The sequence below is a fragment of the Pinus tabuliformis genome, chromosome 6 (assembly GCF_031772625.1).
Source record: "Pinus tabuliformis cultivar Carrire ecotype Pingquan chromosome 6, CPIR1, whole genome shotgun sequence".
In the NCBI taxonomy this organism is placed as follows: Eukaryota; Viridiplantae; Streptophyta; class Pinopsida; order Pinales; family Pinaceae; genus Pinus; species Pinus tabuliformis.
This window is the reverse complement of record NC_142292.1, coordinates 952,205,180-952,218,164: the sequence shown is the minus strand read 5'-3', so window position 1 is coordinate 952,218,164 and position 12,985 is coordinate 952,205,180. Positions and strand designations below refer to the sequence as shown.

At 37.2% G+C, this 12,985-nt stretch overlaps 1 pseudogene; it reads left to right on the top strand.

Annotated features, from left to right (window-relative positions):
- The window catches only part of LOC149262110 (nuclear pore complex protein NUP58-like), a 28,851-nt pseudogene extending 21,097 nt beyond the window's left edge, over window positions 1–7,754 (top strand).
- Window positions 7,755–12,985: the final 5,231 nt, after the last annotated feature.

Here is a 12,985-nt window from a genome sequence, read left to right as displayed (position 1 = left end):
TAGTCGTGTTAGATGAAGTTTTTTTTCCATGGTTATGAATCCATTGTTTCCAGAGCCCTCCAATCTGGCAAGTTCAGCTTCAATTTCCTGAATTTTTTCTTCATCCCTTTTCTTCTTCTCCTTGGCCCATTCAATCGTTCTATGCTTGAGTCTAGTTAGATTACTAACTATGACTTTCGTAGGAGACCTATCAATTTCATGGCTGCAATTAATCCATGTGTCTTTTACTATTTGGTGGAATTCCTCTTCTCTTAACCAGGAAGAATTGAATTTGAATGGAGACTTTGGCTTGGGGGAGGTTCCCACAATTTCTAGGAAAATTGGAGAGTGGTCTGAAATGCCTGCAGAGCCAACCCATTTCATGATCCTATCAAACTTGTCCACTAATGGCGCCTTTATGAGGAATTGATCCAACCTTCTAGCAAGCATAGCATCACCTATCCTACGATTTCGCCAGGTGGGCTAGATCTGAGCCACATCAATGTTGAGAAAATTGTAATGATCCAAGAGCTTCTCAAAAAAATTAGAGAGGGAGTCAATCTGAGCATGGTTTCCCCATGAATCTGCATGTCCTAATGAGAATTTTAAAGTCTCCACCTATAATGATATTATCTCTCACCATGAAAGGCACCCACATTAAATCCCCCTAGAATTCTTCTTTATTGTGACAAGGTCCATCTATATTAACCAATCTCAAGGTACTTCCTAAGTCTTTGAGAGCACATCTATTGCCAATACCCCTTCCCATCCCCAGACATTATCTATCTTCATAGTTTTGTTGTTGATGCCCATGGAACAACCACCAAACCTGCTTTGCGCATCCAGAGTGTGAAAGGTCCATCCGAGAAGAAGTTTTTAATATGTTAATAATGATATCACCATCACCCAGGGTTTCCTGTAGGAAAATTACATCCAACTTCTCAAGTTCAAACAAACTCCTAAGGGCCAGTTTTTTGTTGGGGTTGGCTAAACTCTTGCATTTGAAGGATAACCACTTAATCTGGGCATCAATTATGGGTTGTATTTTGCTCTAAGAACCTAACAAATAGAAATTTGTTTACCAGATGTCACCTGAATCTGATCTTTATGAATGGCCTTAGATATGTTGGAGTGTCTGCCTCTCAATGGATTGGGTCCCTTCGGTGGGGAGGCACCACGGATGCCACAAAAGGCTGACTGGGAGGGATTGGCATGTGCTAGGGATTGTAAGTTGTACCTATGGCAAGTGTTGTTATCTAATGATGCCTCACCATCAACTAGAACCAAGACAGAAGGCCCTTCAAGAGTTCATGGGGACGTGGGCGAGTAACGAGGGGCCAATACTAGGGGACAGGAGATGGAATTCAAATTACAAAAAGAAAGAGAAATCTTAGACAAAGAAAGAGATGCAGCATGATCAGAAAGTAATTGACCAGATATATCCAAGATGGAAGTGTACTATCTTCAGAAGAGTGTGAGTGAGTAACCCTTGTTGAAGGTTATCAAGCTGTAGGTTGTTTAGGACTTTTAGTGGTGTCCTTTTGATGCGTCTAAGATATTTTTTTTGCATTATGGGTGGGTTCCTTCAATCCTCCTATCTGTGTGTGTGCCCCTGCTAACTCCTCCACCAGGCTCACATCTTTTCTTTCATTAGAAATCAGGGGACAATCCTTAAAGAGATGGCCAACCTCATGGCACCTTCTACATCTAAATGGGACCCCTTCATAGTCCAAGATTTGTAGCCTGGTGAGACCACAATATTGTAGTCTCAAGCTTTCCACTAGTCCATCCCTGATGTCCAAATGTACAAGAATTCTAGCAATAACCATATTCCCCATCTTTATAAATGATTTTTCACGGTCTAGATAAATGCCAAATCATATCCAATGCAACGAAATACGTCCTTAGACCATAAATGAAGCAGTAGACCTGGAATCCACACCCATATAGGCCCAACACCCATATTCTCCTTATCTAGATCGAAAAGTGGTGTCCACCACTTTAGAAATATTGGTGCCATCTCTATGTGCCAGAGTTTTGACATAACCTAATTGGAATGTTCAGGATGGGAAAAATTTATAGCAAACCATCCCCTTGTCATGGTTATAAAAGAAGGTATTTGTTCGAGGATTTGTCCCCATATCTCCACAACCCATCGTTTCAGCCGCGATGTGGTGTAGCTTCACCCCTACACCCTGCCAACCAAAATAGTGCTTGCAGTATCCAAATCCTATGCCATTTTAATTCCTTCCCCAAATACCAATAGACACCCTCGCTCCCTAACTTTTGTGCAATTGGATTTTTTGCCAGGTTTTTTTTGTGAACCCTCCACTGATTTCCCTACCTCATGGAGCAGGTTTTCCTCAGCTTCTGAAACCCTAGCATCATCTTGTTCTGATTTCAGTATAATATGAGGCACTCCTTTGAAGCATCCTGATGTCTTCACCGATTGGGGAGGCCAGATTTCTTGAGAAGTAAATTTTGCCTCAACTGGTCTCCTTTTCCCCATATGATATGTGTGATAAGCTTCCACCTCAATCCTAAAAACCCCACCCGCTGTTGCAGAGGATTCCCTGATTCTTGTTGCCAAGGTGGTGAGCTTCTCCTACTCCCATAATTGAATCTTAGAGGGTGAAGGAATTGTAAAAATAGGTTGCGGATGATATTACAACAAGGATGGCTTGAATGGTTCAAGTGATATGGCGGTATCGAGAACCAAGACAGAGGGTTCAAACCCTAGGGCAGAAAAAGAAGCCTCCCCATCGTCCGGGGCAGAGATATGGGCATCTACCTAAGCGATCGGTTCTCGTGCAATAACCGGTGGATTCATATTGGCATGCTAAGGTGGATACTCAGTCCATATCATCATAGAATCTATGGAGCCAGTCGAGTAATCCACTAACTCCTCTTCCATCTCAGCTGCAAGTCCTAAACAAGGTCAGCCTAAAAAAAAACATCAACGGATAAGGGCTCTCAAGAGTGCTAACCTTGTCTACCTTCAAACCATATCTGAAATAGCTTGTGCTTTTCCTTTCGTTTCCTCCTCCATCACCAGCAAACTCCTCTTCATACCTCCTGTGCTACCCTAACCAAGCCCTAATTTCTCACTAACCTTCATGACAGAGTGAGATTTTAGATCCATTTCACCTTCCACCCCCAAATTTAATAATTACTAACTTACCATTACTTATTTAAAACCTTCTTACTATGTAAAATGTAGAGATAATCATCCTTAAGACACACAATGTTAGAAACAAAATACATTTGTATATTAATTGATCTCAATGAATGATGTACAATGTGTACATATCAATACATAAAGAAATTGTTGATTAAGTTTCTAGGTCTTCTTGGACACTAATAACCACTCACCATAACATAAACTAAATCCCAAGGATTAGTTGTCTAACATTCTACCCTTAATCTGAAGGGATGTATCAAAGTCCAAGAATGAGAGCTCAAAATGCAAAAATGCATATTAGCCAAGAGCTTAATGTCTCTCAAAAAAGTTTTCAAGGATGACCACAAGCTAGAGATGGTGGTTTTTAAGAGAAAACCACAAACGATACCCACATCTGAAACCTTCCTAGCAGTTCTCAGGCCAATAAAATTTCCCAACTTTGGAACCATCAATGCAGTTCCTCGAACAATTCTGAATCTGGAAGTGCTCATTCACAAAAAACTCATTTAGCAAAAACTGAAGTATCTCTAGCTACAACTCTGTCTCTAACTGGTACAAGTTGTGGCTTAGGCTCACAGGTAGATATTTGACTCAAGCTCACTTGACATATCGAATTTGTAGCAAACCACCAACAATTCCCCCATTTTCGGATACAGGGTGAGAAGAAGAAGTAGTCTTCATCACTACAAGGCCCATCAACACTCTCGAACATATCCTGTGGTATGACCTGTAAAAATTCTTGGTTTTTTTGGACCAATCCCAAGAAGAAATCCATTCAAAATTTAATTTCTCTCTTGTAGTAGTCTTCCTTCTGGAACATCTGTTTGAATGTTGATTGTACTTTCCACAATTCTCACATGGGTGAATATCAAAACATCGATTGTTCATATGTGCAACTCTATTACACTATTGAAATAGATCAATTTGTTCTAGAACAACACCATCTAGAAATAAAACAGTACAAAATTGTATAGGTTTAGAAAAATTAGGAATATGAAAAGATGCATCTAGGACATCTTTATTATATCCCAAACCAGTTATGTGTTTGTTATTTGTAATTTATTCCCACGATCTTATAAAGGTATTAGGAATAAAAAATTTACCATGAAGACTTTTAGTTGCATCCAAATTTTCTCTTGAAATAGTCTAATCCATGCCTAATTGTAGATTGGAATTGGGCTCAAACAAAGTCTTATTCTGAACAAAAACCAGTTCAGAATCACAATTTTTCTTCTGAAGTTTGTCTTGCTGTAACTACGACTTTAGCTCCAAGAATTCTATTTTTCTTTGAGAAATTTTCAATCATGTTTGGATGTCAGATAATGTGTCCTTGTTGATTTGGAAATCTTTATGGATAGTAGACAAAATTATATATCTTAATAACTGTAGCAAATCATTGACTTTGGCCATTTTGTCATCGAGAATGCACCCAATATAAGAAAATTTACAATGATTTAACTAGGTGCTGTGTTCAACCAAAAATGCACCCATTTTACAATGCAAGTTAGAGAAGTATGAATAATTTTCAATAAGAAGGTAAGAAGGGATGAAGAGTCGGCCTAATCAATAAAATATCTATAAACTTGAAGATATTTTAAATGTAAACTCTTAACACCCTTCTTCGAAAGGTACAAAACTTATTATGTAACAGTCAATATAGAAAAAACTCCAACAACAAATGATATTTCCTCATACTTGATTCCACATGTAAACAAATGGTGATGACTCAGAATGTTGCTACCTTGAGAGTCACAATATTTATATATTTTACATTCTCAAATCCAAAATCATGATTCTTTATACATAAACAAATAAAGTATACACACCGATAAAAGTGAATCATTCTTTGAAATTTGTAGTTTTGCCTCTCAATTCGTCAGTGATAATTGGGATATTTTCTTAGCAATTTTATGTCAATAAATAATTGAAAACACTGCTGCTATCCTCATATTATTTTTTCACCTTTATGAACCGCAATTAATTGGTCAAATTCTTTGTCAGCGCTAGAAAATATTGTTGAGGTTGATGACCAATGCAACCTTTTCCAATCCAAATTTTCATGGTCATAAGATCCATGCTCATCCTTTAGAGATATCGGCTCCTCATAGGATCTAAATATTTTACCAAAACCCTCTGACTTGACTTTGATAGACAAGCCCTACCACTTCCACATTTTTCAAAAGTGAACATTCTTGATTCTCAATTTAATTTGATCATTTGTTTAAATCCTTTGAAGACAAAATTGTACAAGGTTATTCCAATCTTGGTATTGAATCCCATTCTCAAAGTTGGGACCTCACATTCTCAAATAAAAAAAATTTCCAAACATTGTGCCATCTAGATACAGCTTCACTACACATATAATTGAGATCCTTTGGTTTTGGGGTTCCATGAAACAATGGAAGCAACATTACCAGACAATCAGAGTTTCTTGTACACAAAAAAACATAGGGGAGATTGGCAATGTCAATTTTGTGATACATTTCGTTGTCATATACAAACCTTGGTTTGTATTTGTCCCATTGAAGAAACCTCATAATCGAACCTAGAGAGAAGCTTTAATCCAATACCATTAGACACACAAATTGATTTGGGGATTTTTCATGTCATTGTCGCCCATATAATATTCACAAAATAATAGCGTAAGTTGGCCTTTCATTCCATGTATCAAAGCCCTTAGAAATGATGTAAAGTACAAAAAAAGGTGCAAGATATCAAGTAGATATCGACATTGATCATGCCATTTCTTCTCATTACAACACTTTTTCTACGTTGAAAAAGGGCTCATTTTCAAATCTTATCATAAAAACACATTGTTACATAATACACGGCATCAACTTATCTCGAACACAATATCACATAGATTTCATAGAAAATTCTATCTACTCTTTGGTAAATGCATTAGTTCGAATAACATTTATTAGTTTTTCTATCTCTTCATCATGCATACCTGAACCCATAATCTCCATTGTACACTATGCATAACCATCCTTCTCAGTCACATCAACTAGAACTTCCTCCAATACGTATACTAAAAAAGCACCGATGGAATATGTTCACATCCCTAAGAGAAGAACTAGAAATTATAAAATGAAACAATGGTTTATCTCAGTCAACAAGAGCGTAAAACCCCTCCAGAGTTCGACAATGAATTTGAGACCTCGATTTCAAAATGAACAGCGCTGAAAACTTTTGACGCCACATTCATACAAATTAAAATGGAGGACACTAACGCATGGTAGAAGCTCCACACAGTGAGGCCACAATGGTAGTCCACCAAGAAAGGAGGTGCTCAAGAATCCCATAAAACTAGTGGCTCAACTCAATCAATATGCAAATGAACCTCCACTCTGATACCACTATATGACACACAATATTGGAAACCAAATGCAACTGTATATTAATTGATCTCAGTGAATAATGTACAATTTGTACATATAAATACATAAAGAAACAGTTGATTCAGTTTTTGGGTCTTCTTGGACTCTAATAACCACTCACCATAACACAAAATAAATTCCAAGGGTTAGTTGTCTAACAATTGGAGTAAACAACACTTCTATAGACAGAGAGAAGGTGCTACTTTAGGAACTTATGAATATTACAAAAGAGTATGTTGAGGAATGTTGACTTTGTAGTTCTTTCTTTTATGATACTGTGATCTAGATTCATTCGTCCAGTAGTATCATCTAGTGCCACCATCCTCAAGGGTTGATAATTCTCCAAATTCAGCAACCGCTCAGTTGCCTATCTCCTCCAAATCTATGATGGATTTCTGTAGCGCTCTACCAATCAAGCCCTCTCCATTTTTACAACGGACAGTGGCAAGATTTGATAGACAACTTGGGAAAGACGACAATGGATTGAGGAATTGGAGTGGTTGCTTCTCTTCGAGAGTGATGAAAATGGGAGTTCTAGTTCATATTTGAGATTATTGCAATATTTACCCTCAGTAATATCTAATGTCCATGCTTTATTCATAGATGTTGTTTCTCAGGTTGTGACATTTCATTAAAGAATAGGATCAATGCATGCTACAGATCTTGTTGATCAACACCAAAGGGGGGATGAGAACGACCCTTTTCTTGAAGATGATAGGTGAGAATTAGCAAAGAGAGAAGTTGCATCCAAAAGAGTTCATCTGGCATTGCATGCATCTACATTTTCACAAAATTATACTCAGGTTGCTGGCTTGTTTTCCATTTAAGCAACACCTACCTCTTCTTTGTCATGCATGTCCCATTCTACATAGTCAACTCTTTGGGATTTTACTATTGCTTCGTCTGGGTTAGGGTTTTCCATGTTTTTTTCTCTAGCATCATCTTCAAGTTCTTCATCTTTTCTCTTTTCCACACCAGCAACCTCAGTGCCTAGTTCTATTTTTGGGTCTTATGGAGCCATGCAAACACCCTCTATGTTTCGGACTTTGTAGACAACGCCATCAATGTTTGGGGAAAATACATATTCTTTTATTTTTCCTTCAGCCATAGTAGTTGCAAGTTACTCATCAATGTTTTCATCTTCATCTTTTGGCACAGGCATTGGAACTACTTCAGGTTCAAGTTTTGTGGTTTCTACTCATCCTGAAAAATGATTTGGGAGAGGTCGAGGATGTTAGGGTCATGATCTTTGGAGAAAATATCACCATATAAAAATTTGAAGCCCAAACCTCATACAAAATGATGCTAAATGGTCGATAATTTAGATTTGAGTGAATTAGTTTAAGGATGATTCAGAGGACAAAAGTCAAACTAAATTAAATGGCACGTATATGAACAAAGAAACCAGATTGACATTCAATTCCATTATAGGAAGTATGTAAGAGGAAATAGACAATTTACAACTTTCCATGGATGGTAAAGTTTCTATAGCGGTGAATAGAGCCTGGCATTGAAATGGAGAGATTGTGCATCTATATTGGAGATGTCTTTGAGAACTTTTGATAATCTTTTGGGTCAAGCTTCAGTTTTACACAATAATTAATCCATCCACCAACGAAAACAAAAGAATCTCTTAATTTTTTTTCCACCTATCATCACAATTAAAACCCTTCACTATTATACAACTTCTCCCTTGCTTTTTCATTCATTTTCATTAATTAATGGGGATATCGCTTAATTTCTAAGCCTAAATTTTATTGTGCACCTCCCCCCTCTTACTTGTAACTAAAATGGCAGGAATTTGGAATGTGAGCCACCATTAAATGTGGTTTTTTTTCCTAATTGTGATATATTGGATAATGGATGAGACGAGTTTTTGTTTTTAAATAAAAAATAAAGATTATTTAAATATAAAATGAAAATTTTGTCTCTATACTATTAAGTTTAGTTTACATAGTAGGAAAACCTAATAAAAAATATTAAGTTTATTTTGGGAGATTAAGAAGGGAAGATGTTGTTCTCCTCACTCATATTAAATTATTGCTTATAATGAATTATTCTTCATGGATTTATTATTGATTATAGTTTTTTGTGAATCAATTATCGATTGAGGTTGATAAGGTACCAATGATCTTGTTGTCACCTTTGGATTGGAGGGTGATGCAAATAATTATATGATTGATAATGAAGATAACGAGAGGCACTCATCTCCCTCTCAACTCAACCGTACCTACCTCAAACCGTTGTAGGGTTCCACCCATCTATTGCATAAGGATTATTGATTGAGAAGGAAAGCAAGGAAGTCATTAAGTTCAAGGGAGAAGAAAAGCCATGACACCTCTAAATATCACTTGGATTCTTGTTATCTATTTTCTATGACCAAGCCCAAAGGCTTTCTCTCATGTTCTATGTTCTTTTCAAAGTAATCCAACCTTGTAGACCTCCTTCATGGGAACATTAACCTACACAACTTAATAACATCCCAATAATGGTAACGGGCATGCATATTTTGATGATAGTGTTGTCCATGTGTTTTATGTTGATGGTGATAGATCTTTCTGTCCTATTGAGGGTGACAAGCATGTGTCTTACATTGATGGCAACATGCATGTGAATTGTGTCGATGGTAGTGACATTCTATCTTTTATTGATATTACATTGAGTTATATGTTGACAGTGGTGAGCTCTTCCTATGGACTTGGATATTTTTCTCATAGTGGTTCCTAGTGGCTTTACTTTCATTGAAATACAACATATTGTGTGTAATTAAAATGACTAACATAAACGATTGATTCGTATTATTGTCGTACTTGTTAGGTAGTCATTTTTTTGTTCCTAGACTAAATTAGTCATTCATAGTAGTCATTTTTAATTGTATTACTTATTATCTAGTCGTATATTTTAACCCGAGACTAATTTTATCATTTACGTTAGTTTTTTTAGTTCGGTCACTTAAGATTGTTCATTTCTGGTAGTATTTCACTTGGAAAAGCTATGATGACTAATGTTTTGAGTCACCTAGTCACTAATTTCTCGTTTTCTACTAGTGGATAAAGAAACAAACATGGTTTTAAGGGGAGTACTCAGTACACAATAATAATTGATGTTGTGGGATAATATGAGTTGCAACATAAATGTGGAATGACAAGAATCCCAAAGTCAATTTAGGTCCACAAGATATGTCCCCATGCAAATGCAAGGAAGCAAATGTAGGAGGTCAAAGAGAACTGGTTCAGGGGGAGCTACTTTTATAGCAGTAGCAGGCAATAATACTTTTAGCCTCAGGAAGAAATATTGCATAGGAAATGAAAGGTTTGAATCTTGGGTGAAATACCCTTATTTCATTTAAGTTGTGAATTCAATTTTGCCTAGCAGTCTTGTGTTCATAAAACAAAATGGGTACAAGCTTTGAATGTCCCTTAGATTTCAATTAGTATTGCTATGTCAATTGGTGGTATGGTCTCATCTAGAGCAACATTTTTGTGCAAGAGGGCATTTCTTGAGAAGGACATATTAGAGTTTTCCTAGTACAATATCCAATTTGTATCAATTTCTTGGTGAAATTGGTATTATTTATATAGTAGTCCATATTTGGAGTAACCTGATCTCAGGGGGAGCATATCACATATGTCCAATACATAGAGAAGCAACAACTACAAGAGAGTTGATCTTGGACGATGAAATTTTAATGCCTCATTAAAGATATATCAACCCTTGAGAAGAGAATTTTGCAAAAAAATATTTCACATCAGCAGCCAGCTCCTCAGCCATTAGTTATAAGAGTGAGAAGAAGCAACATATTTCCCTTTTCCATTGATGTCAAAGGCAGAGAGAATTATGGGAGAGAATGTTGTGATGTCCCATGTAGAGGAGAGAAATCCATTTGTGGCTCATGAAAAGAGAAGTGTGGAAGCATCATGAGGATTGGACATCAGTTTGGAGAAGTGATGAGGTGTTTCCATCAATGCCAAAGTGGAAGATTGTTGCACAATTGGCATTGACTTAATGGTTGGGGGAACATAGTATGTTGGCATTGATGTCAAGTGGAATGGAATTGAGGATAGAAGTAGCATTTTTTGGCATTGAGGAGCATGTTTTTCAAGGGTATTCCCATGGTTGCTGCAGTATTATTTAGAGAATCACCATAGTAGTAGGCTTATTGGTGAGAGCCATAAAATGATGACTATGTTGGTTGGGGAGTCCCATACTTTGGAGGAGAATATCTATCAAGAGATAAACTTTGCTACTCTTAAGAGTGACACAGTTGGAAATTTTTTGGAAATATATTTCCAATCGTATGTGGAACTCTTCAAAATGTCACAAAAGAGAAAGTTCTAGGCACAAGAAGAAGGGTCAAGGTGCAAAGAATAACAAAGAATTTGAAGCCATTTTTCAAGTAAAAAATGAGCTAAAAGACTACATCAAACCTACTCAACTAGAAAGTGATATAAAAGATATTTCCAATGATATAAAGAAGTCTACAAATGGCCTCCTAGATCAAAAGGTAGAGGAAGTCAAAGTTGGTTCTCCAAAAGGTAGAGTTGTGGTACTTGCCTAGAAGGCGGGAATCCCGAAGGTTTATTTAAAAGAATTACATGATGGAAAGGAGATGGGGAAGCAGGAAGCATATAAGGATGGAATATTGATATCTTGGAGACCCAGAACCTCAAATGTCTATTTAAAGGAGACTTGAGATGACATGGAGCAAGGATCACGAGAACAAATCCTGGAAGGTTGAAACCTTGGAAGGCCCAGAATGTCGGAATGTCGAAAGGCCTGAAAGGTCAGACTGATCCAGTTGGATGTTGGTGGCCACCCACCTATTCCACTTGGACCCCCACCACTGTGCCTTTCATTTTTTTAGTTTCCTTAATTGTAGCACAAATTACTACTTTTGGTTGTTTTTCGGGTCCTGAACTTTCGTAGCTGTTTTGAGGCTCTAAACGACATATTTTGGGAAAACAAGGGCCAACATGGGCTTTTTCCTGATTTTGGTCATTCGAAGGTTGTAGTACTCAAATAGATTTTTCTAACAAAGTATTGTGTGCATCAAATGGAGATCGTATGCCAAAGTTCCAACCCTAAGAATTTGATGTACCAATTTACCCAAACGGGGCTCATAGTTTTGGTGCTTCATCTCCTAGGTTTAGGTTTTTGGATGTTTAGGGTCTTCGATTGTTTCTCAATAATAAATAGGCCTTCGAGCCACATCGTAACACAGTTTATAGGCATGTAGCTACTACATCTCTTCTTAGATATAAGCTACCATCACCCGAGCTAGTCTTATCTCCATTCTGTTTGTAAGCATATTTCAGTATTTGATATTAATGAAATGAAGTATTATTTCTACTTCATCTCTATATTTATGGCTATATCTGTAATTTTTTGCATTCTTGTTTAATTTTGGATTAATGGTATTATAGAATTTTTCTCTTTCTCTATTTTTCTTTGCATGTCCCCAACAAGGTCGGGATACAAGGAGTTAGGGTTCAAACTGGTTAAACCTTTGCAAGACTAGAATCACAAATCTCGACAGCCTCCCATGGCAGAAGAGAAGAAAGATGAGGGCATGAGATCCTTTCAAAATCTTGCTCGAAGAAGCCCTCGAGCAATAAAGGAACGTGATGATGGACAACTTTGCCCAGATCCTTCAACGGTTACCCAAGGGCGACGCATCTCCTTCCAACAGCTACTCTAGAAGTGCCACACCCTTTAAGGTACGAGTTAAATTTGACATCCCCATATTTTAGGGTCAGATAAATGCAAACTTCGTAGATAAATGGTTAAATCTTCTAGAAGGATATTTTTATGTTCATGATTTTTCCATTCGGGAAAATATTACTTGTGCACTTCTCAACACCGCCCCCCATGTCAAGGACTGTTGGGAAACCTACTGTGAGAACAAGGACTAAATTACACCCTCACTATTTTTTGCCACACCCACTTGGATTTTGTTCTTAGATGCCATCAAGGAGCAGTGTTACCCTGTCAAAAGCTATGAGGATAAATACATAAAGTGGACCACACTGCGGCAATGAAGGGACCAAGATGTGCCAAAGTTTACTAGTGTTTTTCATATGCTTCACAAGAAGTTGGATATCAATGATTCTGAGAAACATTTGGTACTCAAATACCACAACTTCCTACACAGGTATATCCAGGATGAGATGGAGTTCCTGGACATATCCTCACTCGGCACAGGGTATTGATACATTGTTAGGATTGAGCATAAGTTTAAATTGAAAAAGAGAGAATTTGGATCTATGAATCCGAAGCAAGGGAAATGTGCCCCCAAACCAAAGAGAAAAAGGAAAAACCAAGGCAGGGTGATCCAAGATAACCCACTGAAGCCGCAAGCAAAGAACAACACCACGAAGACAAAGAAGAACACACTAAAGTGGTGTGAGTTCCATAAGAGCTCCACTTATAACAAAAGTGAGTGTTG